The sequence below is a fragment of the Ornithodoros turicata genome, unplaced genomic scaffold (genome assembly GCF_037126465.1).
Source record: "Ornithodoros turicata isolate Travis unplaced genomic scaffold, ASM3712646v1 ctg00000967.1, whole genome shotgun sequence".
NCBI classification, from domain to species: Eukaryota; Metazoa; Arthropoda; class Arachnida; order Ixodida; family Argasidae; genus Ornithodoros; species Ornithodoros turicata.
The window spans coordinates 459,364-465,211 of NW_026999430.1; the positions used below are offsets into that span (position 1 = coordinate 459,364).

A 5,848-nucleotide genomic window follows, 5' to 3' on the forward strand; every position below is an offset into this window, starting at 1 on the left:
GCTTCCAATGCATCAAGTACTGTCTTGCTGAGGCTCTCCCAAGGGTAATAAATTCGTGAGAGCAGAGGCATTTGTGGGATTGGTGAAGGTGCACTCACACATGTTGACTGGTCCAAACAGGAAAGCAAAAGAAAAAATGGCACTTAAAGCCCCAAGCAAGAGGGCAAAGTGGCATCTGGAGATGTATGCACTATACCTTGTTTTCATAGTCCATTTTTAACAATGAAAATGTCATCGAGGCATTTCTCAGCACCAGCAACCATAGAGCGAAGTGATAACTCATCCATTAAATACACCTAGAAAGAAATAACTGGTGTTACAAAGATTTTTAGAACAACAATGCAATTGGAGCTAATACGAGCGTTATAAACGTTATAACAAAAGTGACATACCTGTATGTTGCCCTCCTGACAAATTCCATGACCCACAGCAACTCTGATTAGCTCCTCAAGACATGTTACTGACACAAAGTTTTTCGTTTTGTGATCTCTACTCCTGATCTTCAGAAACGTCTAATAAACAAGAAAGAAAGAGAAAAAGAAGCAACATTGAGCAAGCTCTGAAAACCACACACATATAGCAACAACTGTAGCATGCACAGGGAAAGATATGTACCTCTCATATGGAACTTTCTGTGTCAGAAAACGAAGTTATTAAGCAAAACCGGAAGTAGCGTAGATATTTTGCAAAAATTTGGTTGAACAGACTATATATACCTCCATAATCATGGCTGAGCAGCGATATTCTGAGGGAGACAACAACAGAGTTTATTACTTCAAAAGCTGAATATGGATGACTGTCCATTAACTCTGAGGGTCGCACACAACAATATACACTTGTCTCTGACATTCAAGATGGTATAGCTTGAGGTCTGGTAGAAAGCTTGATGTGTTATGCGAAAAAGAAAAATTGGCATCACCTCAGGGCCAGTTTCCACAAAGATGTGTACCGGTTTCCCATAGCGCAGGTTGTACTCGTCTCTGGAGACCACAAGATAGTGTCCTGTTGTATGTTGAGTCCCAAGAATAGTGATTGTCGAAGCACACAAGAAGGGGCTGTCAACTCAGAGTGCACGATGCATCTGTGATGAGGTGATGTTTTCAGCGTGCAATATCTGCTTCTTCACTGTCCACACGGCTGGCTGCAAGAAGCCACAGGACAAAACTTTCAAGACAATACTTTTTGTGTTGAATGTGTTGGCATTTCGTCAGGATGGCTCATGGAGGAATTGGTTCTATAGTTCTTGGAAGCAGCATTACGTCCCTCTATGGTACAAGGAACACCACTTGCAAAATCTTCATGTGATAGCAGATGGTCGAAAAGAGCTCGACGGGAAGAAAATTTCTGCAGCAACAAAGTGCACCCGTATATCACCTACCAAGAGAGTGCAAAAAAGGGATCCATTTATAAACAGCCTTCAGCTGTGCGAGCATGAAACCGTTACTGGTGAAAATTTTGACGCCGCTAAGACGAGTGAAAGGTACATTTGTTTGGAAAGACTGTGAAATGTGACCTCTTTGATGAATTGCAAACTGTAGAGGATCGGAATTTTGCAAACAGGAGGCCTTCCTATAGTGCAAATGCAGCAGATTTCAATGGAAAGTATAACAGGCCATATCGGAATGATATCCACTTCGGAGATTAGGACACTTTCAGATGAACATTCCACAACAGAGGAATTCCGTTTACTCCAGCTCCAAGGGGGGGAAATAGAGTCACAACATTTATCAATTCTTTGTGCGAGATCACAGCAAAACACAAAATATTTCAGTAGCCTCCCCCTGCACGAGTGAACGTTAGGCAACTCTTTATGTTTCTACTCATGATCTACACACAGTGACACACACAGACACTGCTTTCCTGCTGTTGCACACCGTTGCTGAGACGCGTATGCAACGAAACAATTTTTGCAACCATGCTTACAAGTGGTGCTCGTATTTCACTTGTGGTGGAACAACGAAACAGGTTGTGAACTCACCTTTGCTTTGCGGGGGTACAGTCGGCCAAAGACCAAACGCTAGATGCACTTCCAAACACTTAAAACTTCACGGAGCGTCTCATGCGTCTACGAGGAAAGAATTTCGCGGGCTTCCAGTTAGCGGCTCAGGTGACAATGCTGTATTGCTCCGCGCTGCGCACTCGCTGACGGCGAGACGCGAGACGCCGGCGTCCTTGAGCCTGCCACATTCATCCGAGCAAAAAGTTAGAATATTGCGATACCACTGTTGGATCGTTCAAAAACGGCAAATATGTGCTTTGCTGAAGACATGAATCGTCTCCCATATTTCTGCTACCATAATCATGACGTGGTCTGAACAAAATATTTCATTTTCAGCGATGTTGCTCTACTCATTCCTGGAAAAGACGACGGGATAGCAACGGTTCGTGTACCGCTACGGAATTGGAGCAGCAATGAAAAAGAGAAGCTCTGGTTCCGTGGGCGACGTTCCGTAAATTTACGGTCTTTGTTAACAGTGTAGGCCCGAAATCGGGCGCGGAACAAACATCCACAAGCCAATTTTTACGTCGTTTTTCGTAGTTTTGGGGTCGTTTAGCAAAGACACGTTCAGGCGCCAAAAACTGGAGCCAAAGCGAAAATTTAGCAGGCCAGATAAAGATAATAGAACACCAACATGATGAAACCCGACAGCCCTGGCGAGACGTAACATCTGTCCAATCGGCTGTGGCGGCCCCGGGAATGTGTGTATTGTCATCAAGCAGGAGAGCTACCTATGGAGGTAGTCCCCTTTGGACAGACACTAACTTTACGTTACAGTCCTACAAGCTAGATAACAACACTCTCTAGGAGAGTTTGCTTTTCGTACTGACCATACCAAGCGAACAATCCAAACACGGGAGAGCCGCTGCAGAGTGCAGTACGGTGCTAGCGAGCTGGCTAGAACACGATTTGCCACTCACCCTGAACGTGGCGGAAAAGACGAGTAGACGTCAGCCAGCGGCGAGAGCACTCCACGAGACCATACAGTGCTTGCTCACGGACAATGTGGCTACGAAGCCCTGCCCTGACAGCCTGAAACATAGCTGCGTCTCCGAAGTCTGGACCACCGAAAGCCAGCCGGCAACGACGGATCCAAGTATGAAAGTTGATCTCGGTAATTAATAAAGCCAATTGTTTACGCTGAACGCGCGGAACAGGCAACGGTTCCAGGAACTGTACGGTGGCCCAGGCGACAGTCGACAGCTGAAATATCTTGGTTACTCTGTGCCACAGCAAAAGAGGAACACGACAACGCCGGAAACAGTGCTCTGCGGTTTCACACATCCCGCAAGACGGGCAACCGTCAGAGCGAGAGATGTGAAAACGGTGTAGTCGCTCGCGAAGAGGAAGAACGTCGTGGGCCAACTTCCACTGAAGACTGGCGCGGCGTGCATCTAGCCAGCCCGCAGTGATTCGACGCCAAGACAGCTTCGACGGCACCGAAGGAACTGGGGGACCAGACTCCAACTCCCGGATAGCTGTATAAAAATCGCTGACAGCCCATAACTGGATGTCAACGTCCGGAAGCAGGAGTCGCAAACGCCGTACAACATCAACACAAGCACTGTATTCATGAGGCAGGACTTCGGACCTAGGCCGAAACCTAGGGCTCTCAACGAACCACCTGGTAGCACATCCCAGACAGTACTGCACTAATGCGCACGCTGGGTGTTCGGGAGTGTGCAATGCCTCGAAATAAACGCGCGACTGAAGTGCAAGGCACTTGTCGAGCACCACCGGCAAGGCTAAGCAGCCCTGGTCACGTGTACGGTGCAAGCGGGATCTCGCGACCCACTCCACCGAACCGCCCCAGAGGAAACGGAACGCGTGCCTCGTGATGGCAGTACGGATTAGTGGTGGCGGCGTGGCAACGACTCCTAAAAACCACAAGCGACTGTAGGACCAGGCCAGTAGCAGATGAGCACGAAACGTGATGGGCAAATCGACAAACTTAAGCTGCCGCAGGACAGCTCTGCAACGATTAAACACTCGTGGCCAATTTACGGTAGATATTCCAGTGCAATCAAAAGTCACGCCAAGAATTTTGACTTCTGGCCTCACTGGAACACAGAAAGGAGCTCCGCAGGAAGGCTGGTGGTTCAAAAACAGTGCTGCACTTTTTGACCTATTCAGTATTGCCCCTGAAACGGCTCCGTAGTTCTCAAACGCCTTCAAAACGGGCCCTAGGGAACACTCGCGAGAAACGGTCACAGAGATGTCATCCGCGAACGCAAAAACAGGTGGGGGGCATCCATTGGGCAGTGGCAATGTAACAGGAAGCGAGCACAGTCTCTCGAGTAGAGGGTTGATGCTGGCAATGGTGTACAAGGCGGGAGAGAGGGGACACCCTTGACGGACCCCACAAGTTACATCAAAGGGGGACGACAGTCCGCCAACGACAGAGACAACACTTCTAGCGCCCCTATACAACGTTTCCACATACCTGGTCCAAGCAACGGCGAACCCATATGACCTCAGCCGAGAGAACAGGTATGCGTGTCGCACGCGATCGAATGCCTTGGACTGATCGAATGACGCCAGCACAGCGGGGGCATGACCACTGTTAATCCAGTGGATGGCATCACGAAGAGCGATTCTATGAAGGTCTGAGGACCTGCCGGGGACGGAACATGCTTGGCAAGGATGTAACACCTTCTCCAACAGAGGTGAAACGCGCAATAGAAGAGTTTTAGCTAAGATCTTATAATCGCTCGTCAGTAAAGTAATCGGACGATAAGCATCTGGGTCCAGTTTTCGAGACTTGTCTTTGCACAGAAGAACAACAACACCATTCTGCATGCTGGGGCATAGCAACCCCAGGGATAAGCAGATGTTAAAAACCCGAGTCATGCAAGAACCAATCACACTCCAGAAGCGCTTGTAAAACTCAACTGGGAGGCCATCAATGCCAGGGCACTTTCCGCTCGCCATTGAGGAAACAGAAGTAAAAACTTCATTTTGCGTGAGCGGCCCTGAGTCAACATGCTCCATTTGTTTCGCCGGCAGTGGGCACTCTCGGCTGACAACAGGCTCGTCGTGAGGTGACTCCTGATAAAAGGCCGCGCAATGCTCACGCATTGGTTCCTGAATGTCACCGGGATCAGTCAGAATTGAGCCATCAGCTGACCGGAGCTCAGTAATTCCGAAGTCCGGATTTTCTGCCACATAGCGCTTGAGCAACACACGGGAGCAATATGCCTCCCGGCACCAGCGCACCACATTGCGTTGCGCAACAAATTTGCGCCAGGACTGCATTCGCAGAGAGGCTAGGCGCCTCCGCACGTCCTCGATATCGGACGCAGATTCAGGACTGCGTGAGTCAGGGTGGCGAAGCACAGCTAACACCTGCCTGAGTGCATCTCTACACTGCCGGTGTTCACGCGCGCGCTGTCTGCCCCAATGCCGAAAACGGTGTGCTGCATCCAGCTTTAGAGCCTCCCAGTGACTAGGCCCGAAATCGGGCGCGGAACAAACATCCGCAAGCCAATTTTTTACGTCGTTTTTAATTTCGGGGTCGTTGAGCAAAGACACGTTCAGGCGCCAAAAACTGGAGCCAGAAATTTAACAGGCCAGATAAAGATAATAGAACACCAACATGATCCGTGAGATCCCCAGCAGGTCGCGTCACACACTGGGTGATGAAACCCGACAGCCCTGGCGAGACGTAAAATCTGTCCAATCGGCTGTGGCGACCCCGGGAATCAACCCAGGTGAATTCATAGGCATTCCCGTTGACGTGCGACCAAGCATCAATGAAACCAACAGAATTTACTAAGCGCTCAAGTTCTCTATTCGCTTGTCTGCCGTGCTGTCGGTCTATCGTGCAGTTGAAGTCGCCCGCAAAGAGTA

At 49.1% G+C, this 5,848-nt stretch overlaps 1 long non-coding RNA gene across 1 annotated transcript; it reads right to left on the reverse strand.

Moving 5' to 3' along the window:
* Positions 1-207: 207 nt before the first annotated feature.
* Positions 208-2,089, reverse strand: LOC135375993 (uncharacterized). Its single transcript, XR_010417470.1, has 4 exons — positions 1,979-2,089; positions 920-1,141; positions 393-512; positions 208-296 (listed from the first exon to the last, which is right to left on the reverse strand). It is a non-coding gene; the product is annotated as an uncharacterized LOC135375993 (long non-coding RNA).
* Between the last annotated feature and the right edge of the window lie 3,759 nt (positions 2,090-5,848).